The sequence below is a fragment of the Cryptomeria japonica genome, chromosome 9 (genome assembly GCF_030272615.1).
Source record: "Cryptomeria japonica chromosome 9, Sugi_1.0, whole genome shotgun sequence".
NCBI classification, from domain to species: domain Eukaryota; kingdom Viridiplantae; phylum Streptophyta; class Pinopsida; order Cupressales; family Cupressaceae; genus Cryptomeria; species Cryptomeria japonica.
The window spans coordinates 448,316,259-448,344,075 of record NC_081413.1 but is presented as its reverse complement, the minus strand read 5'-3'; positions in this window follow the sequence as shown (position 1 = coordinate 448,344,075).

Below are 27,817 nucleotides of genomic sequence, written 5' to 3'. Positions count from 1 at the left end.
GAACTATTTTATATCTCTCCTTCACATAAAGCCATACTTGAAAAATTCCTGAGAGAAACCCCTATCCCCACTGATCTGAACATGGACCAGTTTCAACCCATAGTTGGATACCTTTACATTCTACATTCTCTTACATTGACCAATTCTGATGATGCCTTTTTAATCCAACCACATGATGCACCTTTACACATTGAATCCTTCCTACACAAACATCGAATAAATTGAGTCCTGATAGATTGAGGAGCCTGTCTCAATAAATGTACTTTCAACACAATAATACAATTGGGTTATTCAGATAAAGTTGTGAAAGCTACAAACAAAATTACCATCAAGGCATATGATGATGGAGAGCATTCATCCAAGGCAACAATCACCTTACCTCTCAGAGTAAGGCCAATTACAAAGGATGTGGTTTGTCAAGTCCTAGACCTCGATCTCACATACAACATATTGCTAGGAGGTCTGTGGATTCATGAGATGAGAGCAGTCCCATCTACAAACCTTCAATGCATTAAGTTTCCTCATAATGGAGTTGAAGTGACAGTTAATGGTAATCCTAATCCATTTATATACTGTAATAATTTGAGGCCAAAAACTGAGACAATAATTTCAATTAATAGAGAGGCAATCCCATCATCTTCATATATTGATCCTAAGTCACTAAAACCTTCAGCATGAAAGCAAGGTGAGCTTAAAGGGAAATATCACGACAAAGGCATGGATGAATACACTCTAAATCAAACCATGTGCTTGAGACAAGTCATGGATTCACCAAAAGAATATGGACAACCACATCCTTCTAAATAGGTATCTATCATTACACTCAAATGGGATCCTACTATATTCCAAAAGTGGGCTGAAATGGAAGAAGAGGACTTATACAAAATGCTTCACAGAGACCTTGAAGCCGATATACAAGATCACATCAGGATACCATGTGAAAAATATGGCAAAGGATTCAAAATTCTACAAAAGTTTGGGTAGGATGGTAAAAGTCCTCTTGGATTAAGAAAAGGAGGTATCACTCAACCTTTGCAACCATATTTGACATTTAAAAATTAGTGCTCGAAAGGGATGGGTTTCATACCTTTTAGGGTAAACGCTCAAAAATCAAAAGAACCATTGCAAATCAAAACTTTCAATGATCAACCAGAGAGTCGCTATTCCACTGGCTCCAATGAATGGGAATGGGGTTTAGACAAATCATCTAGTGATTATGAGCTCACCAAAACATTCAAAGAACTAGGAGAACCCACAAAAGAAGAGGAATTTTATAGAAAATTCAGAGTTGGTAAACAAAAAACCCTAATGATCCCAAACAGTCTTTGCTTTTAGGTTTTAGGTTGAAATCACGAAGAGTGAGGACTCCCATTGCTGAATGCACTTTTAGTGATGACAATTTGGACTCGTTCACAATTGAGACAAATCAGAAGAGTGCTAGTGATGACCTCGACAATTACCTTGATATACGTGAATATAACTATATCTTCACCCTTACTCCCACTGACTTTGAAAACATTGATGGCCTTCCCCTTGTTCACCACCAACTTATTGATTGGGACCATGAAGGACCTTTACAATTTGATACATTCCAAAATGATGAGGCTTTCATCGACTATTTGGGCATACAAGATGATCTTCCACTTGGGGACCATAAGGTAGGATACATTATAGAAATCAACATTGTGGCATATTTTGGTGAGGGTGTTGGGATTTCTAGTTGCAAAAATGTAAAAATAAAAGAAAATTATGGGTTTTACGGTGAAAACCACAATGTGGCACTATCTGACTCTAAAAAAGTAAAAAGAAAGGATGTATTTGAGGGTGAAAACCTCTCTGAGGTACCTGAAGATGGAAGCCTCAACATTCTCCTGGCATCATAGAAAGAAAAATTATCCATGTTGGTAGAAGAGACTATCAAAACAAACATTGGTACATAAGAGATTCCACATTATATATTCTTGGCACAATCTCTGACAGAAAGAGAAAGACTGGAGTTCATAAGTTTCTTCAGAGATCGACAAATCAATTTTGCATGGTCATATGTCAATATGCCTAGACTGGATCATGATCTAGTAATGCATCATTTGATAGTTTAACCAGAAGCAAAGCCAGTGAAACATAAATTAAGGAAAATGCATCCACAAGTGGCATTATTAGTAAAGGTGGAACTTGAAAAACTGTTGGATGTCGGATTCATAAGAGAAATTAATTATCCTAAATGGATCTCCAACTTAGTACTAGTCAATAAGCTAGATTGCAACATCGGAATATGTACAAATTTCAGAAACATCAACAAAGCTTGTCCTAAAGATGACTTTCCATTACCAAACATAGACCTGATAGTGGATCTCACAGTGGGTCATGCAATGTTATCTTTGATGGAGGGATTTTCAGGCTATAACCAAATCAAAATTACACTTGAGGACTAGCACAAAACAATGTTTACTTGTCCCTCAGGAGCTTTCTTCTAGAATGTCATGCCCTTCAGACTAAAGAATGCAGGTGCTACATACCAAAGAGCTATGACTACTATTTTTCATGATCTTATGCATGTAACTGTAGAAGATTATGTTCATGGCTTCTTGGAAATATCAGTTGACAAAGACACACATTTGGACATCCTTTCTATGATTTTTGATCATTTAGAAAAATACAATGTAAGATTAAATCCTAAGAAGTGTGTCTATGGAGTAACCTCCAGGAAGCTCCTTGGATACATTGTTTCAAAAAGAGGAATTGATGCCAATCCAACAAAAGTTAGAGCTATATTAGAAATACCACCACCAAGGAATATCAGTCAGCTTCGATCTTTACAAGGAAGACTCCAGTCCATACAAATATTCATAGCACAACTTATGAATAAATGTCATCCTTTTCAGCACTTGCTACACAAAAACATCAAATTCAAATGGGATGATAACTATCAATTGGATTTTTAGATACTCAAAGGTTATCTTCTGAATCCACCAATCTTGATGCCACCAGTTCCACAACAACCCATGTTACTGTACATATCAGCTACACAAACAACACTAGGGGCACTCTTGGTGCAACAAGACAATGAAGGCAAAGAAAAGGTAGTATACTACATCGGTCATACTTTGGTTGGTTATGAGCTTAACTACACACCAATTGAGTATGCATGTCTTCTTGTGGTTTTTGCCTCACAGAAATTATGACATTACATGCTAACTCATAAAACTAAGCTAGTTGCAAGGATAGATCCAATGAAGTATCTTCTCAATAAGGCGACGCTCACTAGAAGACTAGCTAAATGGGTTATGATCTTGAGTGAATTCGACATCAAATATGTGGATAGAAAAGAAATAAAAGGACAAGATATCATAGATCAGTTGGCAGATGCACCCATGATTGATGATCCTCCTCTAACTTTAGAGTTTCCAGATGAATCCATTCTGATGGTATCACACACGAAGCCTTGACAGCTATACTTTGATAGCCAGTACATGCAGCATGGTGTAGGAGCTGGCATCCTCTTTATCACACCTCAAGGGGATTCCATTCCTAAATCACATAGATTGTCATTTCCTTTCACTAATAATATAGCAAAATATGAGGAATTAATAACTCGATTACGAATTGCAGTTCATTGGAAGATCCAGGAACTTCATATTTTTGGGGACTCTCAACTTGTAATTCATCAAGCAACTGATGAAAACCAAACAAAAGATGAAAAATTACTACCTTACAAGAAAATCGTAGATGACTTCAAACAATATTTCATAGAGATAAACTTTGAGTAGATACCAAGAGAACAAAATTGAGTTGTAGATGCCATGGCTACTATTGCCTTGCTGATTGATCTACCGCAAAATGAAACCTACTATGAGTTCTTGGTGGACAACCTTTTGGTTCCCTCATATGAGATCACTCTTGTTGAGATGATATGTGTTGTTGGTCATGGTTCCTCTTTGTATGGTTCCATTTTTACATACCCTTGTAACAATATCCTTCCTCCCAACCTATCCAACAACCAATGTCATACTTTCATTTGCCAATCTTCCCTTGGTGGTATATGTCTCACATAACCTTTCTTGCTCACCTTAACTAGATTATCAAAGTTTATATGGCCTAGTCTTATGTGCCATAACCAACTCTCATCTACTTGTCCCATCATGCATTGGGACTCAAAGCATTCCTTCAGACTGTACATATTTTGATCTGTGCTTTTACCTTCTGCAACAATCTATCTGGTACTATCCTTCCTTATCTAACAACCAGAAAGTTAAATGTGAATTTGTATCCTTTATCACTCATCTAACTCGCACTTAGAAAATTATGCTTTAGTCCTTCCACATAGTATACATTATGTGCTTTTAATTTTCAATCTATGTTCAGGGTTACTTTTCCTTTTATTTTGATGGAAGAGTTGTCTCTAAACCTCACTAAACCTCCATTCCAATCATCAAACTTGATGAACTTCTTTTTATCTTCGGTCATGTGATTGGAAAATCCACTGTCTACAACCCATAAATTTATTCTTTCTACATGCAGGGCAGTCTACATAATTAGACTTGATTTTGCTTTATTCTTAATCTTCTCAACCCAACTTGGGTTGGCTTCCTTCTTCTTGTTAGTTGCAATTTTCTGCTTTAGTTTTTCTTCTAGTTTCTGATCTTGTACTTTCTTCTTTTGCAATGCTTTGAAATGTGGCTAACATTTTGACAATGATAGTGTTAGCACATATTTTTACAAAAATATTTTGTGCTATCTATTGATGTTTAATATGTATATTTTCATCATAGGAGCATTTATTGCTGGATTGCATGTGAAGGAGATATGTTGATGTGTCAGATAAATCCAATTGTAGCTTGAATCTACATGAATAGGTATCACCTGGGCATATTAAGGGATGGCATTAAGTATGGTGACATTGTGATAACCTTGATCATGATAGACTTTGTATAGCAAGAGCACATTTTAGGGTTCATCACAAAAGAAGGGTCATGAGTACATTTAGGGATGTTTTAAGTGCCTTAGAAGTCCATTAGCATGGTTGTGGAAAGATACATTTTTGAAAGAAAGCCTTATCTTCATAAAATGTAAAAATTATGTTTATCGGTGTAAGTCACCCCAATAAAATTGCCTAAGGAGAAAAGGGTGCATGTCGATCGACAAAACTCACACCGATGAGTTCGATGGCATTTTCTCAGGGTGTGATCAACAAAAAGAAGTTTGGCAAGTTAGTAATCATTGGGAAGAGCTACACCGATTGCATACCAAGAAGGTGAAGTCATCGGCATAGCGTTCACAATCGGAAGCACCAGGAAAAAGTTACCCTGATACCCGATGTCGGATGGAGTGGAATACTAGGAGTCGATGTTATTGGCTCATCAAAAAGTGTTATCAGATTGACCTCGATACCTGATGGACTAGGTGGTGAAGGCAGTGTTATCAGACTAACCTACTCAAATGAGTTTGTACCAAAAGGAGGAGAATATTAAGTTATCAGGGTAACTTAAACCATTAGGGAGAGGTGTTTCAAATTATGTCGATACCCGATGAGGAAGAAAAGTTGAGTATGGAGAAGGAGACTTGATTGGGATAAGTTACACTGATCAAAGTTGAAATCATCAGGATATCATTGTCTCATAGGGAGGAGATATTTTTCATTACCCCGATACACGATGAGAAAGAAGAGATGGGTGTGAGCAAGGAGATCTCAATGGGGGAACGTATGTTGATAGACCAAAGAAGTAAAAATATACATAAATATGAAATCGATGTCATCGGATCATCGGAGGAACATAAAATTAGTTGTTCTAATACCTAATAAGGTGACCCAATGTAACAAATCAAATGCGGACTATGAAGGAGGCCTCATCAGAATAAATTCTAACCACCGGAGGAACATATTTGGAGCTATGTCGATACCCAACAGGCAGAATGCCATGGAGAAATAGGAGGGTACATCAGAATGACCTATGCGGATGTGATATAAAGGTGAAAGTAAAGGCTAGCTAGAAGGTGGAGCCATCATGGAAGTTATAACCATTAGAATGAGGGAAAATGAGCTATGGTGATGCCCAATAGAGTGATCGAGAAGACTTGTGCTGATCAAAAGGATGGGTGGCACCAAGTGATTGAATTATCGAGAGGAGTTATGCTGACTAGCCATTGCAAAATCTGTTCCAAGAAACGGATAGGTCTATTCTAGCATGAGGCAAATCATAGCACCATTTAAATTGAGTTAATGCTCTTGATGTATTAAATCTACATATGGAAGTTTGTATAAGAAATTTGCATAATAGATTGAAGCGAACAGAGAGATTGAAGAGAAAATGAACTGCAAAATTTTGAATATCAAAAAACTTGAAGGATTAAAAAATGGAGGGTTCTAGTTCTGAAGGCAAGAGGAAGGTCACTGAGGTTTCTAAGAGAACCTCAAAGAAGTCTAAAGATGGGGAAGTGCATGAAAGCGGAAGTTAAACTAGGATATCATTGACTAGATGAGCTCACTAGGAGCCAAGTGTTGAAGGTCTAAGGCTAATTTTCCTATCTGTGAGCAACTAGAAGATGATTTTAAGGAAATTGGTGATGTCTACACTAGGGCTAGAGGCCGCTAATTGTTCTTATATCATTATTCATGAAGGAGAAAGCTAACTCCAATATCAAATCCATGGATGACTGGATTGGGTAAGCTAGTGGTCCCTAATGTCTTTGTAAATATTCAATTGTTGAAATCCTTGGCTAGGGCTTATAATTCCTTGACAAAGATGTATCGAATTACAAAATGGAGATGCATTCATCGGTCTTTCAGTAGCTACCATTCATGACGTTTTTGGTCTTGGTTTCGAATCTGATGTGCCTCTATGTTTTGAGAAGATGGAAGAAGAATATACAAAGATGGATACTGTATACAATAGGTGGAATTTGGCCATATATAAGGCTGAGAAAGGGAAGTTGACAGATGAGGACAGAACCCCATTTGACATAACCATTTTCAGACAGTATCTGCATTATACCTACATGGCATGCGGTCAAGTGGGAGGAGTTGATGTTCCTGATGTCGCTCAAGTAGGACCTTTAGTACTTGCTATAGATACACAAATGCATGAACCAAGGCAATTTGATTATGCTGCTTACATTGTGGAAAAAATGCATGAGGGTTTCTTAATCTTCAGAATATCCCTGACAAGTCTTTTAAGTTTTATTTGTTATTGATGCATATTATCTTGTTTTATGGATGACCTAGAGGGTTGTAGCCTGAAAAGTTGAAATTAAATGTTCATGGTAAAGATGGGTAGGAGTAGCCAATACAATTTTGGGTATCACTGTGGGATTCTCAGTTCATGAGATCCCATTACATAACATTTGAAGAGTTTTTTGTTAAACCATTATATAGAGCTTTAGGGTTTCTTGTGATGGATCATTTTTTAGAAGAAATTAAAAGATTTCTTAGACCCCATGAGCATGGAGATACAAGGGTGAACCGTAATTGGGATGATTGGTATCTATGCCAAGACTTCTCATATGTTAGGTTTTTTGGATTCGAAGGTGCTCCCTATGTGTTACCAAAGGCTGCACCAGACCAAATTGCTTTCCTAGAGATTGTGAGATAGATGAGTGTCTCTAATGCACATCATTTTGGGGGTGCCAACAAGCAATTCTTCTTACCTCGAACTCTGCATTTTGGTGATTTGACTATTGTATCAACAAAGGCTTATGAAATTATTTACACAAGGTTAATAGAATACTATAATCTATATTAGCAGACAAGCCAAAAAAATTATGACCCAGAGGGATATATACACCAAAGAAGAAAAAAGAAGAATATTGGTGATTACTTTCATGACCATATTGAAGCCTTGGATATCTTTAGAAACAACGAGTCTAAAGAAGCCATGCAAATTTTTTAGGATTTGAATCAGAAATTGGAAGAAAAATGACAGAGACTATAGGAGATGGAGGAAGAAGAAGTTGAAAGTGAATCAAGTGAAAATGATGCTATCTCAAGATTTAAAATGCCCGAGAAGGAAGAGGAACCTAAAGCAAAAAACCAAATTGTTGCAAGGATGAATGCCGATTTGGATGTTAGGCTAGAAGAGCATACATCTTTTGTGTCAGATGATGAATTTATTAGGTTGAAGGAGTTTAAGTCCTTGCATCATTTTAAAGGAAAGAGGTTAAGAGAAGCATTGCCAGATGTGACATCAGGGAACGAGGCACAAATGCTCAGAAAGTTGAAGGTGGAGATTAATTCAGAGCTAGAAGGCATGACCCCTCAAAGGGGAAGGAAGCTTCTTGTAGAGGAAGGAATCATTATTTTTTCAGGCTGGGACCTTAGTGCATCCTTTATTTTTGATAACCTATTGCATTCAGATAAGATTGATTTCAAGTTATATATTTAGGGTGTAAGTGATATTTTTTTTGGATCAAGATATGATCCAAATGATGAGGCTATTCTTTTGTGGGCCCTTTATCCTCTGAAGAAGAGGCCAAAGATTATAGATGTGGACAAGGCCTTTGGTCATGTGATGAAGTTAAAGGTTAGTGAAGTGGATCTCATGGTCACAGCAGGTATGGGAATTGATATTTCCAAAATAAATAAGGCACAGATGAAGATGTTGGCAAAAGAAACAAGGAAATACAAGTCATTGTATGAAGAAATATTGATAAGTAGAGGTCAGACTGTACCCCAAATAGCACATGAATCAAAATTTAAGAAGAAGTATGAGGAATTGCATAAAGAAAACAAGAATTTGAAAGAGAAATTGCAAAACATAAGGGCAGACATGTCATGTGTCTTATTGTCAAAGAGATTTGAAAAGCTAAATGGAGTTCTTGAATACTTTTGGACAATCTACAAAAAAAATATGGATAACAATTTGTCACATAAGAGAATTTATGACAGATTACATATGCTCCTGCAGGATAAGAAGGCTAGTCAGATAGACAGTGCAATTATTGAAAAAATCTAGAGGCTGCTGAAAAAGCAAGAGAAGTTTGATGTAACCTTGAAGGTTGAATATGATGATTTCTAGGAGATTATGCACCATGGTATTCCAAAAGTGATAGATGAAAGAGGGTAGATTAAGGATAAGAATGTGTGAAATATAGAATATCAATCATTACTTAATGCTTCCCTAGGTATTGCACAGGCTGACACCTTGGACATGGAAGAGACAGTGGACTATCTAGAAAGCTTTGTGACTATAGAGATGGCAGTGTGGGATATCATCTTCAACTCCAGCACTTACAAGGATGACAACTACCTTTGGCATATTCAAAAACACATATTCAAATATCATCTCTAATGCACAAAATTTTGGGGGTGCCCACAAGAAAGTCTTCTTCCCTGGAACTTTGCATTTTGGTGATTTCACCATTGTATCAACAAAGGCTTATGAAGTTATTGACAGAAGGTTAATATAAGATTATAATCTGTATGAGCACACAATAAGAAAAAATTATGATCCAAAGGGCTATATACACCAGAGAAGAAAAAAGCAGAATCTTGGTGATTACATTCATGAGCATATTGAAGCCTTGGATATCTTTAGAACTAAGGAGTCTGAAGAAGCCATGCGAATTTTTCAGGATTTGATTCAGAAATTAGAAGAAAAAAGACAGAGACTATGGGAGATTGAACAAGAAGAAGAAGAAGTTGAAAGTGAATCAAGTGAAAATGAGGCTATCTCAAGGTCTAAAATCCCTGATAAGGAAGAGGAACCTAAATCACAAGACCAAATTGTTGCAAGGATGAATGTTGATTTGGATGTTAGGCTAGAAGAGCATACATATTTTGTGTCAGATGATTAATTTATTAGGTCGAAGGAGTTTAAGTCCTTATATTATTTTAAATCTTAGAGGTTAAGAGAAGCAATACCAGATGTGACACTAGAGAATGAGGCACAAATGCTCAGAAAGTTGAAGGTGGAAATTAATTCATGTTAGTGAACAGATTTGTCTTTTCTTCAAAATAATTAATCTCAAACTTTGTTGCCTTCTTTTAAAGACAAATATTTAACTAAATAGTTGGGTAAGTGTAATATACTACTTCCCTTTGAATTTTTTCATAGGTACAAATCCCTCTATTAGTTATTTAGGAAATAATCTAATTCATTTCCAACTGGTATGCTTTTAACATGAAAGCACGCAAGGATTCCTACTTCATTCTTTTGATGAGAGGCTAATGTTTTACATATAGTTCAAAGAAAAATAAGTTTCCTAAATGCTTCAACATGAGAAAAAGAAGTGACTGAAACAAATTTCAAAGCACCAGTTTTATAGTACATAAAAAAGATAAGAGCGACAAAGACTCTTTTCAAACACACACATCCTTTAAAAACTCATAGGAATGAATCTCAAAAGAAAAATAACATTCTGCATTGGAAAGGCGATCACTGTCATTTGATTAGATTAACATATACAAAGATATGCCACAACACAGATTCAAAACTCAAAGGTTTTCTTTCTCGTGAAACAGTCTGATCCTTTATATATATATCTTTCATGTAACAAAGACACAATCAATACATGCATAAAACCCCTTTTCAATTCCAGATCCTTAAAAGTCTGATGACTTCCTTCAACAAAACAAAACCTTACAAAACATGAAGAAACTAAGTAAAAACTAACAAAAATTCTAACCAAAATCTAACCCTTATTCCATCCATCTTAGTCTAATATATAGTTGTAGAACAGAGGAGGTCTCCTTGAAAACTCGACCTCCTCTGAAACAATTATGAAACTACTAGAGTATAATCAAGACAGATATCCCGAAGTCTTTTGCATAAACATGAAAAACACATAAAAATAGGGCCTTGATCAACGCATTATGCTGCTTTCCCATCATCATCTTCTTCTCCGCTTTCCTGGGCGTTGTGGGCGGTTGTGAGTTCCTGGATTATTGCTTGGTTTAGAAATTTCATTGCATTGAGCTTTTCCTTCATCGCTTCCTTGTTCCATCGATGCTTAACCATATTTTTGACATGTTTTGGTAACTGATCATTACCAATAAACATCATGGACTCAATCTGAGCAACTTGTGTTATATCCTTAGGAGTGAAATTACCCTTGGCTTTGATTTTCTCCATGTATATTTAGAAAAAATTTATCGCATCCTGCGTGTTCAGCCTGCAAATTCCCAATTGCTAATCGTGGCTAGGGTTAACCATTTTGTTATCATTGACTAAACTGCATTGAAGGTCTTGGAGTTCATACATAGAAGTCTTAGCATCAGAGGTCATAGATTTACATTAGCACCCACCACATTATGGTCTTCTTCAGCACAAAGAGTTAACATTCATCTGTTACCAGTTTCATTGAATGTTCCATCAAAAATCTGGTAGCCCCATGTTCTTCTATTTTAGTGAACATTGACAAGACATCCTCCCATTTTTGTTCCTCTTTTTCCCATGGAAAAAGCTAGTTTTGAATCTCTACAATAAGACCCTGCATCTCATCACATAATTTATGGGAGTTCATTATATACTTTTCCCCATCCTTAATCACTCCTTCAATCCATCGTTCAACAGCCTCTATAATGCTTTTTACTCTTTCAACCTAACTCATTAGCTTTTTATTTTTTGGTGAAGTAGGATCAAAGCTCTTTGTAGCATGAGATATAGGAAGTGCTCTGAAGAAACCAATGTTGTCAATGAACTAAGTAAGGATGCTTATATGTTGCTTTAGCTCTCTCTTTTCCCGTCCGTCTTTCTTCAACCTAGTTAGCATTTTCTTCATGGATACCAAGAAGAAATGATTGTTTGAATCTCTACTCATGTTTCCCAACTCCACCTTAGTGACCTCAAAGTCTAATGCACTGACTTCCTTGTCCTCTCCCTTTGGCTTGTATGAGGCAATATTGGAAACCCACATTTCAGTCCCTTCATCACTATCCAATCGAGCAGTTGTTTTGAACCTTTTTGGTTTGGGGCCCTTTTCTGTGTACTTAACAACCATATCCTAAATTGGAATAGTCACAGGAATCATGGGACTTCATTTTTTGTTCACCAAGGTAGTTAGCCGCTTAGGAGTGACACTAGAACTAGTTGCTCCTTCAATTGCTTTGGAGGATGGTGTCATAGCTACAGTAACTGCATGGGAATCCAGGGCATTAGCAACATCATTGTCTAGATCTTCAACTTCAAATATCTGGGCATCAAGAATCTTATCCTTTAGCTCTGTATCATTGGCTTGATCCATCCTTCTTTGACCAGCACTTCCTGACCGAGTATGTTGAGGAGTACAAAGCTGGATTAGACTTGGTCCTCACCTAAGGCGGCTTTTTATCCCTACCTACATGAACAGCCATAGAAGGAGTATTAGAAAAATGCTTTGGTGAATGTAGAGTAACCTCATTATTTCTTGCAGAATTAGACTTGGTGCCTAATTTCACTGCTTTCTTCCTTTCAACCCACTCTGCGGTTCTCTCCAAAACCCTTTTGGTTTTCATCTATATATTGTCTTCTTCTTCCTCAGCCCAATTGATACTAGATACTTCGGTTTTAGCTTGAGCTAAGTATCCGGGTTCAAACTATTCTAGATAATCTTCTTTAAGCCTATTTATGTCGAGCTTTACTTCAATCTTCCAGAAGTTTTCTAATTGTGGCATTGGGAGATACGACATTGGACCAAGACTTTGGAAAAAACCCTTATTATGAAAACCTTTCCTTTCATTGTACAGAGGAAAACTGAAATTCTTCAAGTCCACTCCAATACTCATAGCGTCTAATAATGAACTGCAGGATAGCATACCTAACTAGATGGGAAAATGACTCTCCCATTTGTCCTTGGGTTGTGCCTTTTTAATCATAGTAGTTAGCTACCTACATATCTCCGCTAAAACAAAAGAATCTGAATAGAAGTGAGGAAGCTTGAAGGGCTCTTCTTCAAAACTGCCTATCCTTATATAGTTGAAGCGAGGAAACCAGATAAAGAAGTAGCCAAACTTCTTTACCAAAGCCTGTGCCTCCTCAAAGATTCTTTTGGTTTTTATATTATTCAATTCGTAGCACAAATCCCCCAAAAAAGCATTGTGTACCCTCCTAAAGTCCTGCAAGGCATTATCCTTTTGCAACATGGGGTAAAAATCATATACAAGGATCTCCTCCTCAATGGGTTGTTTGGGTATTCCAACTATCTTCTTAACACACACCAAACAGTATATAAGATATGAAGACATGAAGAAATTTTGCTTAAACTATTTGGCCGTACTCAGTTGCTCCCTCATTGAATCGGCAATCAGTTCTACCCAATCAAGATATTGCTTCCCTTCTAACACCAACTACACATAGCAATAAATCCTGTCATCAAAGCTATAAGCTTCTGCAGAGCCTCTGACTCAGTGGAATAGTAGCATGACATCGTGAATATGAGGCAGCATATGATTCTTATTGGAGTTCTTGGGCAATCTGGAACCACCCCTTTGAGGAACCTTTAGCCAATATTTTGATACATTATTTTGGTTCCCGGTTCTGTTCGCGCTGAACTCGGTGATTGACTGGGTGGGAGAAAATTTTGAGAACTAGTAGTCAGGTAGCTTGAAGACAGAGGAAATTACTTCGTAGTTAATGTCAAGGAGGGTTTCACCATTGTTTCTCCTGATGGTTTCAGAGGCTGGATCATACCTAGCAATACATTCCCTAACCAATTCTTTGCAAGGGATAGCTGGGGGAAAGGCTGCCACCTCTATGAGACCACTACTCAAAACTTCTACACCAAAGGAACTATCAATTCCCGGAAATACCCTTTCTTTCAAAACTTCAAGGTTTTCCCCTTTAAGGTCGGTATCGCTAACTATGGGCTTTGTACATGCAAGACTAAAAACATTCCCGAATAGGTGCAGCATGGACTTCATAATTCATAAATGATAAGTCTTATTTTATTGCAGCAAACCTCACTATGAGAGAAGAAATGGAGGTAAAAATTACTGGAGACAACAAGAAATGGACTCACCTTCATAGTTGAGCAACTAGATGACTACCAACAAACAAGACTTCTATGTCGGAAAAATAACACCGCTATGATGAGGAACAAGGTTCAGAGAATTAATTCTTCATACCTTATAGCAAGAGCAATGATACGGACTTATTAAGTGCAATAATTCCAATTGACGGTTTAAGTGGGTTGAGTTTCTAGATTGGACATCACACGCATGCATTGAATGTATGGCGGCATTTTTGAAGTAACCACCAGTTCCTGAAATGATTACTTGCTTCAAATTCCAACAATTGACGTCACTTAAGATATGGTTTGCCTTCCTCATACCTGACAATAAATGCACCATCAAATCTTTTAACTCATGGGACCCACCAAGTTTGAACACACATGAACATTCTAAATAGAATTAATTGGGGTTGAAGTAGTTCAAGACATACACTGCACCTAAAAGAAATCTTTTCTGAGAGGATTAATTATGTCAAGTGTTGCTAACCTTTTGAACTATGTTGAACATGTTGAACATGTCTGAACCTTTGGAACTAGGTTCAGAAAGTTCAACGCCTAGAGATAGATGACCTAACACATCACCGAACAAGAGCAATGAACCGCTACAAAACACTAAGAAAATGTTAGTATGGAAAACCCCCTAGATGCCTAAAAACTCGTGGAACCTAAATGAACCTATTGAACCCGGTTCAAGAGGGTTCAATGTGTTCACGAAGTTCAACCAATTACCTGAACTCGACATTTTTTGTTTAAAGACAATTTACAAATGGACTAAGGCTTAAGCTGAGGCATTTGCGAGAAAGACAAGTACTCCGATTGAAATTTTATAGGGTGACTTATTCCTATCATGAAGGATAAATGACGTAGTATCAATTCAGAGCTAGAAGGCATGACCCCTCAAAGGGGAAGGTAGCTTCTTGTAGAGGCAGGAATCATTATTTTTCTAGGCTGGGACCTTAGTGCATCCTTTATTTTTGATAGCCTATTGCATTCAAATAAGAAGGATTTCAAGTTAGATATTCAGGGTGTAATTGATAATTTTATTAGATCAAGATACGATCCAAATGATGAGGCTATGCTTTTGTGGGCCCTTTGGCCTCTGAACAAGAGGCCAAAGATTATAGATGTGGACAAGGCCTTCTGTCACATGATGAAGTTAAAGGCTGGTGAAGTGGATCCCATGGTCACAGTGGATATGGGAATTTATATTTCCAAATTAAATAAGGCACAGATGAAGATGTTGGCAAAAGAAATAGGGAAATACAAGCCATTGTATGAAGAAGTCTTGAGAAGTAGAGGTTAGCCTGTACCCCTGTTTGCATTCTACACTCTTATGAGAATAGTTGATGTTGTCATTGATGGCAACCAACTGGTAAACCATCGGCAATAGATTTCTACATGCATGGCATCACATATATTATACATCGGTAGACACTGGCACTGGTAGGCACTTCACTGACATTCAGATTACATCGACAACAAGCATACCAGCACCCTAGCCGACATGGAATGAAATTTTGTTTATTGTAATATAATTATATTTTGTAAGAAGAAATGGTATATTGTAAAAGACTCATATATGAATAAAATCTTATAGGTCATTTTGATAGGAGACATATGATATGTATGGTAGAAAATAATTGTTTAGTGGCAGCGAAGATTTTTGGATAAGGTATCTATCTGAGCTTATACTGGTACTAAACCTAGCATTAGAGATGTTGTTTTGAGTAGTACAATGTATTGGATTTAATTATCCATTTTGTAGTCAGTGTGACTCTTCATTGAGTAGTGAGCTCTAGGCTATTAGCCTCCCTGCATGTACAAGCCCCTTATTGTAAGTAGTATTTATTCATTGGCCAGTAAGTAAATATTGTGGGTAGTAGATCCCACTGAGGTTTTTCCTACATCGGTCTTCCTCATTAAATATCTTGTGTTATTGTGAGTTTTTATGTTGTCTCTATTATTTGTGTTTACTACAATAATTCTTATTTACCGGTACATTGTTTTGGGTTCCAAAGTTATAAATAAGTTTAAATATTCTGCTAACTGGTTAGACATTGATTCACCCCCCCCCCCTCTCAGTGTCTTTAGGACTATCTTTGAATCTAACAATTGGTATCAGAGCTTGGTCCTCTATTTGCCAAATCCTAATAGCTTGAGGGAGATCGTGACACCGGTACGGATGGAGAACTTAAGAAAACAGTTGGAAGGAGCTCTTGAAGATTTTGATGCATAAAAATTGAAGAATATCAAATTTGAAGATGATCAGAGGATTTCTAAGGAATTTATTAAAGGACTTCAGGAGAACTTTATTATAGCACAAAATAAGAGAAATGAACTTCATGAGAAAATGCAGAATGATGATGATGAAAAGGAAACTCTTAGAGGCATTGCAAATAAGTTGAGACAAGAGAATACTAATATGAAGAATGAAATGCAAGATATAACTATGAGTTTATGTAAGGATATTGAAGATAGAAAGAAGAATGAAGAAGACTTGGCTAGGAGACTTATTGATGCTAGAAATGAAAATTTGAGACTTGGTCAGGAAAATGATATTGTAAAGATAGATCTGATTCACATGCAACATGATAAAGATGAGCTTGTGAGACAAGCTGGAATTCTGGAAAATGAGTTGGTCACTGCAAATAAACACAAAGACAAATTCAATAAAAGTTTGGAAGAAATTAATGACATGCTTTAAAGAAAAAGACGTGATGGAGATACAAATGGAATTGGATTTGAAATTGGAGAAAGTTCCATTACTACAAATAATAAAGATCTGAACAAACCGATAAGATAACCTAATGCTTATAAATTTAATGGGAAATGTTTTAACTACAATAAATATGGTCACATAGCAAATCAATGTAGATTTAGAAATAATCAGAATATAAACTCACCCATCAGTCAATGTTCCAAATGCAACAAAGTTGGTCATAACTAAGAAAATTGCAGAATGAATGTGAAATGCTATGTTTGTGGAAGATTTGGGTATTTATCTAATCAATGTAGATCACGAACTGGTCAAGGATATGGAAAGGCTATTCAAAGGAATAATGTAACATGTTATGCATGCAACAAAATTGGACATATTGCAAAATTCTGTAGAAGAAACAATGCATTGCTAAACAATAAAGAATCTAGTTTGAAAGGCAAAGAAAAGGTAGATGAAGTAAAGCAAGAATTTTCAAAAGAATGGATTAAGAAGGCAGATCAAAAATTTGATGAATCTATCTCTACACCGGTAGAACAAAGTAATCCTCCACCGATAGGAAATTCTTCATCTAAATGAGGAATAATCCTTAGGGGGTATTGCAGCAAGTTGAAAATCATGCATTCTACCCTTGGTTGATGGTGAGAAGATACATTTCTTCTTTACTGGCAGATGTGTTAAGTTTTCACTTAGCCGACGAGCATTTAATGAAGTTTTAAAGAACCTTTTTGGCTATAAAGCACCAGAAAACCCTCATTTTGAACTCACCAAGCATTCAAATATTCAGAGAGCATGAAACTAAGCAAGGGCATTCACCTACAAAGTGATTTTCAGGCATTTAGAATTTTGGTTAAGAGGTATTTTTCATTTAAAATGGCAACCTCATCTTCTATTCCTAAGTTTATTTTGAACCCTACCATTATCAAAAACGTCAAATGCCCTAGACCCGTATTTAAGATTATCCCTAAGATTGCAAAATAGGATGATTCTGTTGAAGCTTTTTCAAAAATTCCAAAGGGTATAGCATTTGCTAAAGACCCTAGAATCTACATACATTGCAACATAGAAAACCTAGGGACTGAGGATTTGAAGAAAATATTTAATGAGGTTATTACCAATGGAAATGGTGTAATTAAACCTAAACATAAGATTGTGGAAGACTTAGGTTTTGTAGAGATTCTGAATATTCTTGAATTTCCAAAGGAAGTTGTAAGACTTGTATTGAGAAAAGTCCATGGAGAATTCATGTGGTTAGAGTCAATTTGCAAGATAACCAGGGAAGCAATTAAGGTAGTTATTGGTGTACCTTCAACCGGTAGTAGGCTTGATAAAACCAATAAAATACCTAACAAGGGAGTTATAGATATAACTAGAGCCACATATGATAGCAGATCACTTAGAGTGAATGATGTTAAGGACATAAATGTGAGCTATGTGAGTATGGTACTAGGATACAAAGAAACTCATGCAAATAGACTAAATTTTGTTTCTAGTGTTTGTATTCATAGTGCATATGAGATGGTGAACAATAATGCTAAGATTGATGTGTGTGAATGGCTTAAAGATGAATTAATTGACAATTTGAAGAAGATTAAGGGAGACAAGAAAGGTACTTTGCATTTTAGAAACCTACTAGTATGCCTGATGCTATACTTTACCAAAGGGATACTCAACATAGGTCACAAGGATTTTGGTTATGACATTCTGGTAGGAAGACAGATACATGAATCTTTCACTAGTATGGGCACTGACAGTGTTAAGAACATCACAGACTATAAAATATTTCAAACTAAGATGAGAGAAAGACAGAGACTACCACAAAGCATAATTGATAAGTATGACAAGGAAATTTGTTTTGTCATTAAGCGAGATGAAACATGGATGGAAGAAGCAATCCCTAGAACTATTTGGGTCACTGAGATAGGCTATGAGGTAGACCTATTTGTTCTGGAGACATATGCTAAAGCTCTACTTGATGCACCAAGGGAACCATCTGAAAAATTCTTTGGTAATGTAGAAACTATTAAGAGTAATATATCTATGCAAAAGAGGACAAAAAGAAGAGAAAATTTTATCAGAGATGCCTCCAAGAAGGCCAAAGAGATCAAAGAAAATGTCATGAATATCAGCGGTATATTAGCAAGTGAGCTTGAAGGAATGCAACCTGAAGCACATGTTTCACTGGTTGTAACATCCTCCAATACTATTAGTGGTAAGGCTGCTAAGTTTAAAAGAGTGGAAAGGAAAAGGAAAACCTCACTGGTACCTTCTCCTACTCCTAAGAAAACTAGAACACTAAGGAAAAAGTAGCAGGCAGTTAAGGAACTAAAGAAGAAGCTTACACCTAAGAAGAAACAAACACTGGTTACCCCCACATTAGATGATCTATTGAATGAGATTACAGAGGAAGGAAATATATCTAATGTATGCAAATGGTATAATTCTTCCAATGATTCTGACAAAAACACTATTGAAGAAAGCATTATTTTACATTTAGATATTTAAAAGAAAGTTTTGAAAGAAGTAATTGATGAGTTACCCAATGATTTATACATGAGATTAGATGCTAAATGGCTAGTTGTACATCCAATAAATTATAATGAAGAGAGATGATCTTATTTCTGAAGCAAACTAGTCAGTATTTGTTAGTGGACACCGACAAGTGAGCCTGATGGCTGGAAGGGTTAAGGAAATTGCAGATAAATGGGACATATTCTTTGTAGAGAAGAAAAAGAAAGAGGAAAGAAGCATACCAAAAGTGGATAAGACATTTAAGGTATATCAGAAAGACAAAGGAAAAGGTAAAATAGATGGTGTACCTTCTATAAAAAAAATAGATAACATCCTTCAACCGACTCAGGACACCCTTCCATTAGCCCCTTCATCACTAGTTCATATAGCTAATTGATGAGATATAGCTACTAAAGGTTTAGCTCATGATGATACTAACCCAGAGTCTGAGATACTTTTCACCATGAGTGTAGATACTCAAGATATAAACATTGTTGTGGACAAAAAAACTATAGAGGTTAAGGCAGATAGTGTTGAGTACAACAAGATTTCAAAGAAACTGGTACACACAGTAGACTCTCAGGAGACTGAGATACTGACATAAGCTATTGACTCTTAGGAAACTGAGATACCAGCTCAAGAAGAGAAACTAGAGACTAAGAAACAAACAAAGGAAAAGACAACTAGCATAGGGCCACCGAAATCTAAGAAACTGACAGTTATATTGACAGAGAAACAATCAGAGGAAGAGGTTCATACTGAGTCTATGACACTGACAGTTGTAGAGAAGCTTAATTAAAATGAGAAACCATCAATGGTAGAGGTATAGACCTAGATTGATCTACCAGAAGAAAATGTAAGTAAAGTGGATACGTCTGATGGAAGTAAAGAGGATGTAGTGAAGGCAATTGCTCAGACATTTGATGAACAAAAACCTACAATAGAACCAAGAACATCTACAGGTGAATTCAAACTCACTAACATTATAGAGGTACTTTTGGATTCTATTAAAAGGATTATTGATTGGAAATGCCTTAGCATTTAAGGCAATTGATAACACCTTACCTAAACTGAAGATGATTGTACCTAATTGCAAGATAGATCACATTAATGATTCTTTAGGGAAATTGGACACATTTTCCAAATTCATTGCTGATAATGCAATAACCATAGATAAGTTGAATGAGGATATCATTAAGGAGAGAGTTGACAAAGAGAAAAACACATTCTTTGAGAACACCATAAAGAAATGTACCGATCACTTGGATACACTTTTACCGGTACTTAATTCTACAATTTTGGAGTATAAGGAGTTATATAAGGAAGCATGCAAACCCCAATGTTTAATAGGTTTAACAGAGGACATTGATGAGGAGATCAAAAAGACATGAAAGGAAATTGATGACATTGTGAATAATATAATAGGTTCATCGAGACTTATATCAGTTTTTTAGCAGAAAATGACATGTTTTGAGGAGAAGTTGGAAAAATTTGAGAAAGAGAAGGCAAGAATAAGGTATAATGCCTAGGAACTAAAGGATAAACTTGGTCCAAGGTTGGATAGTCTTATCACTCAGAGAATTGAATTATCTAAGGCAACAGTTCAAGGAGAGCAATCACCAGAGCAGCAAATGTACTATCTCACTAGTATGATCCAACAGATTGAGGCAACTTTAACTGAAAGCAACAAGTATATGCAGAGTCTAAACCTAGTTTTGGTGGACATCTTTCAGATAGTAACCAACAGGTTATAGACCTTGAGTAGCATTTTTGTACTCTTTTGATTATACATCCTTTGTCATTGATGTCAAAGGGGGAGTATTAGTGAGATGCATGTACAAAGGAGATCACTTGCTTAGGGGGAGCACATCTCTTTGGATTTCAGTTTTTGAGATAACAAATTTGAAACTTCAGAGGAAAATCCTTTCTATACCTTAAATGCAAAAGATAATAATGACCGTCAGGATGAAACCCTGATTGCTAAGGAACGTGAGGAGAGGCAGTGGGATGTAATCATACTTAAAATGGATAACGCTCTTAAGAGACAACCAGATTGGGTATTGCAGAAGCTCGGACTAGAATGAGATGTTTTTCAAAGCCCTAAGTCAAACAGGGTTGAAGAAGAAAAGGGAAGAGGTGATGGAAGTAGACAAATAACCCCTAGGTATAGTCCCCCTCAAATGAGAAACATGGAACAACCATTTAGGATCTATGATAATCCATTGTCTCATGTTTTGGATAAGAATAATGAAAAAGGGATAAATGAAAAAATATACCCTATAACAAGAATAAAAGCTAGTATAATAATAGACAATGCAATAACCATAATGACTAAAGAAGAACTAGCAATGGGGGAATTACTAGTGACTAGAATAATAGAGATAGGACCAACAATGTAAGTAATAATAGAAATTATGGCAACAATGGTAATGGAAACAATGGAAATGGGAATAACGATAATCAAAATGGTGGTGTAGGAAACAATGGACACAACATTAATAATGGAGGAAATTGAAACTATCAAAATAACAACTATGGTTGTAGACCACCTATGACCATTGAAAGGTATAAATAGTTGGATTTCAATGGGATAGTTGGATACCCAAATTAGATGTCAAATGATTTAAGGTTAGCCATCCCTAAGTTCATAGGAAATGAAACTGGTTCTGTAGAACAACATGTAATAAATGTAAAAAATACCATTGAAGAATCTAAAGAAGACAATGAATATGATTGCCTGGGATAAGGTATGCAAGCCAATAAGAAAGGGAGGACTGGGTCTTAGAAAAATAAGAGACATCAATGAGTTCCTTATGGCCAAGAGGATTTGGAGAGGGTATAATAATTAGGGAGAATGGAAACTGATATGGGACAACAAGTACAAAAGATAATGTCCAACTCTTCAAATCTTCCTTAAGGTAGAAAATATTCCAATTAGCTCCAACATTTGGAAAAATGTTTCTAGAACAAGAGACTTAATTGCCAAAGGTGCAAAATGGAAAATGGGGAAAGGGAATATTATGCAATTCTGGGATGATTCTTGGTTGCTGGAGTTCCCTTTGACTGAAAATCTTGAGTGGAGTAGATTTTAGAACCAGTGCAAGGAAAGATTTGGATCTATGGTGGGTGATTACTGGAAAGATAGACAGTGGAAGGATTTATCTTAGGTGGATCAGTCATTGGGAAGTTTGAACAAAGTTATGAACTCTATGGTAAGGGTTGAAGAGGAAGACCAATTAATTTGGAAACAAACAACAAGTGGTACATTCACTATGGCTTCTCTTTATTATCATCAGTACTCTAGCATGGAAAGCCCATGCTAGGATAAGGCATGGGTGAAAGGCCTCACCCCTAAGATTAACATTTTTTTCTTGACAACCCTTCAAGATAAAATTCTAACAATTGAGAATATCATAAAAAGAGGTATGAGAATGCCTAGTGTTTGTACTCTATGTAAGTAGAATGAAGAGACCATTAATCATATGTTGTTTCATTGCCCTTTCTTTGCTAATGTTTGCGGAAGATGTCTAGACCACTTCAAAATCAGTTGGGACTTCCCAAAGTCAATTCAGGAGGTTTTCAACTCTTGGCATCATCCTTCAAGGAATAAGTCTACTACTTTATTGTGGAAACTTTCCTTACCTCATATGTGTTGGGGTATATGGAAAGAGAGAAATGACAGAGTTTTCAGAGAGGAGGTTTTTAAGGCTAAAATTGTGTTTGAGAAAATATAAATAAATATAGTGGAAAATATGAATATCATAGGAGGCATTGATAATCATCAAGACAAGGATGATCAATTTATCTACAATAAGTGGAGATTAAAGGGTCGAGAGAACTTTTAGATCAATCCTAGTGAGGGTGTGATATGGGTCAGCCTGCCCAATGGGTAAATGAAAATTAACTTTGACGGTTCTTCAAAGGGTAATCCGGGTGTTGCAGGATGTTGTGTGGTCCTTAGGGACTAATGGGGAACATGCAAAATCATAAAAAGAATCCCCATAGGAAATCAGACAAACCATGTAGCTAAAGCTATGGTAGTTTACCATGGGATGATCCTTGCTAAGGAAGCCAAATGCACTAGAGTTTGGTGTGAAGGAGATTCATTGAACATAATCAACTGTTTAAATATGAAATTCCCACCTTCTTGGTCAATTAGAAATGCTATTAAAGTGACTAAGAAAATTAGTGAGGATTTTGAAATTTGTGTTTTTACACATGTGTATAGGGAAGCCAATTCTTGTGCTAATTGGGGTACCAACCTGGCACGGCAATCAAAAGACATCATTACTAGTTATTGTGAGATTGAGATTGCAAGTGAAATGAAATCCCTGCTTAATCTGGACTGCAGCCAGGCTAGGCAAAGTGGTACTTTTAATCATAGTTTCTAATGCCTCTTCCACTATTATCGATGCAGGGTTATTTCAAAGGTAATGAGCATTTATATAGGCATCTTCTCATAATTGTTTGGCATGGATTTTGGGCATTTTTATAGGGCATTCACAGAAACCAAAGAAAAGGTTTTGAAGCCGAGAAGGAATATAAAGGAATGTGCAAAAAAAATGGGAGGTAATAAGAAAAAATTCAAACCCACGTCTTTCTCAGACTAGAGAAAGAACAACGAAGTGTGGGATATCCTTCAGTAGAGGGGTCTGAATGTGTTCATGGAGAGGCTAAGTGGGAAAGATCCCACAATTACCAACTATTTCATCAAGAAATGGAAAAATGGCAAAATCCTGGTCAGGTCCTAGATGATGAATGTTGATGAGGAGATCACTGTTGAGGCTACCTGGATGATTATTGAGGGCATGAAATTTTATAGGGACTGCAACATATTAGATAAAGTAGTGGACAAGTTTCCAATCATGGATGATGAGAGGAGAAAGATGGTGAAAATTGACAATTCCTACCATTCCCTAGAGAGGATATGCAGGCCATGGAGGTTTGTTTTATTTTCTTCTATCACCTACCTTAATTTTGATGGTAGGTTTACTAGAGCCTATGGTCATCACTTTGTCCTTCTCAACCATTTCTGCCTTGGGGAAAAGGTGACTTTACCTGATTACCTAGCCTGTTCTATGGACCATACTATCAAGGAGGTTCAGAAAGATCCCAAAGGTGACCATGCCCTCCACCAGGGGCTTATGGTTCTGGTTTATAAAATGCTTAAGGGGAAATGCATTGAAATACATATTAAAGGTAAAAATGCAAGAGATGAGACTACGAAGAGTGAAGCCAGTGGATTCAACTTTTATTCAGAGACTAGGGGAGACTCGGAAGAGACTAATAAAAAATGGAGGAATAAGGCTAAGAGGAAAAGGATTGTGGTGGATTCAGACATTTCAGAGTCTGAAACTGAATCCTTTGAGAAAAAAATTATCAAAAAAAATAAAGGGAAAGCAATTGGAAAGTAGATTCAGAGGAAGAGCACTCAAAAGGGAAATAATAAAGACATTAGCCATGTTCTCATTGACTCTAAGGAGGAAGTTGAGGAGAACAAGAAGGATGAGGGTCAGGATAAAGAGTGGGAGTAAAACCCGGTGATGGGAAACATTGAGGGTTTGAACACCATAAGTCTGCAAAAGGAGGATAAAGGGGATAAAAGTGGTATTGGTGATTATGATACTATAAAATATTTTTGTGATACCATCAAAACCATGGTGAAGGATATTAAAAGTTTTAAGACTGATATGATGGCTATTACAAGAGTAACAATTGGTGATAAACCCATGGCGGAACATGTTAAGGAATTGGTTGTTGTACTTCACAATACGGAAGCAATTGAATGTATGGTGGGTAAAATTATAGTAACGAAAAAAAAAAGGTCAATGAGATAGAAGATAACAAGGAGATTAAAGGAATGGAAAATAAAATGAACAATCTGGGTAGCATAATCGACAGACTGGAACTCAATGTTAAGAAGATTGTAGAACATAATTTTCAGATCCTCAAAGCTTTAGTGAATAACATGAACATCTTGATCAATAGCAATGTAGAGAAGGGTGGTGACAAAAATCAGCCAGACAAGAAGGGTCATGAAAAGAGGACCAGAGCCAATACAAGGACCAAGGATAACATCAAAGGTTGTGAGTTGGAGGAATTAAAGACCTCAGCAAACAACATGAAACAATCGGTTGACCATGTTGAGGATATCATGAAAAGTATTTAGGTCTCTATCTCTATTTATGTAGGGGTTCTAGGTCCTATCTTTTTGTTGTCATTATGTTGTCCTTACGCTGTCTGTTTATGGTTTTTCATGTTATGTAAGCTGATCCCCTTTTTGTTCAGGTGGGATCTTTCTATTTTTTGAAGTGATCAAGCACATTTCTTTCATGTTCTTCTAATCTCCTGGCTTGTACAAGGTTTGGGTACCTTTCAAATACCTGCTTCTACTTAATCAAAAAAACATTCTTTTATAATAATTCATTCACTATCAATTACATTCAAGTTTTCAGATTAAAGCAAGTTAAAAGCACATAATAAATCATAGCTATACGAAATAGTTTGCCATTCTTGCAAATAGATAAATTGATAAGTTTAAATTCACTATAAAGAAGTCTCTTTGTGCTTTGGAGATTAAGGTATACCCACCTAGGTCTAGTGAATCCTAAAGTGCAGAGGAATTTGGTCTTTGACCATTCTTATTCGTTGGCCAAGGCTGATTGAGAAATTAGTAGGAGATTTGGCAAAGCTCTAGGATTTCCCATCTATGATTTTGGGAACCAACATATTGGTGACTCTGCTGGGGAGTTATCATAGGAAGTGATCAGAATCTTTGGTGGTTTGTTTCAGACTCTACTGAAGGAAGGATCCCAAAAGAAAAAATATTTTATTCCTCTGAGGAGGTGGTGACTCTACATCTAATACATGAATAATAATTGGTATTCTAAGAAAGTAAGAGAAATCCCTAGGAATTTATCAATAAGATTGATGTAGGGGAGAAGGTATCTACACAAGGGACAAGATAATCTTGTTCAGTTGAGTCCAAAGAAAAGATTTAAAGAAAGGAAATCAACACCAAGTATGGCATTTGGGGGTTATAAGAAGTTCCCTAGTGGAGAGGATGGCTCTTCATCTAGTGATTAATTTGAAACTTTTGAGGAAAATCATTTCTATACCTTAAATGCAAAAGATAACAACGGCGGCCAAGATGAAACCTTGATTGTAGAGGAACAAGAGGAGAGGCAGTGGGATGCAATTATACTTTAAATGGTTGACTTAAATGGAGATGAATAAAAAATGCCTAAGGCTCTTAAGAGACAACTAGATTGGGTATTGCAGAAGCTTGGACTAGAAAGAGATGTTGCTCAAAGCCCTAAGTCAAATAGGGTTGAAGAAGAAAAGGGAAGAGGTGAGGGAAGTAGACTAACAACCCCTAGGTATAGTCCCCCTCACATGAGAAACATGGAACACCCATTTAGGATATATGATAATCCACTGTCTCATGTTTTGGATAAGAATTATGAAAAAAGGGATAAATGAAAAAATATACCCTATAACGAGAATAAAAGCCAGTATAATAATATACAATGCAATAATCATAATGATAAAAGAAGAACTAGCAATGAGGGAATTGTTAGTAACAGGAATAATAGAGATAAGACAAACAATGTAAGTAATAATAGAGGTAACACTGGTAATAATAGAAATTATGACAACAATGGTAATGGAAACAATGGAAATTGGAATAACGGTATTCAAAATGGTAGTGTAGGCAACAATGGAAACAACGGTAATAATGGAGGAAATTGAAACTATCAAAATAACAACTATGGTTTCAAACTGTTGGTATTTTGGTATGGTTTTATCATTGATGTCAACACCTACTAAACACTTATCAACTCTGGCACTTTGGAGAATCAACAACATTCATCGGCAAGTGACTCATGCATAGTCACCGGTATCTGGTACACTGGCAAGATATAATGATCACCGACACTTGGAATGATATGGAAAATACTTGGTTATGTCAAAGTCATTGTGTGGACACTTTGTTTTGCAGTTTTGTTTATTGGCACATTAGCATTTGCATATTTGCTGTTACTGGCAAATAGGTCCAGGTTACACTAGTAGGTTTATCTTTTCTATATCAACACGACACGCTATGGAGATGATTAATTATTGTTGTAAATTCACTAAGCCGACATGTTGAATCAGTTATTGCATCGAATATTGTATTATTTGTAAAATGTTTTTATTGTAATATATTGTAGGGCCGACCTACTAAAATTGGTCTTAGGGTATGGTATAAATGTAAGATCTTATTTGTAAGATCAAGTGTGGAATGCGAAAAAGGATTGTGTGAAGGTATATGAGAGAATAAGTAGAGCTATACATGCAGACATCATTTGAAGATTAAAGGAAGGATTTTTTAAAGACAATCAAAACTACACCGGTACTGAATCCAGCATATGAAGATGTTATTTTGTGCAGTACATTCTTATTGGATTTAGCCATCCAACTGTAGTCAGTGTGACTCCCATTTTGTGATTGAGCAGTGAGCTCTAGGTGCTTGGCCTTTCTGCATGTGCAGACCCCATTTATGTACACTTACTATCTATAGTAGTATCATCTGATTGTGGGTAAGGTTTCCCACCATGGTTTTTCCCCTTACAGGGTTTCCATGTACAAATATTGGTGTTATGTGTTGTGGATGACTTTGTCTTTATGTTT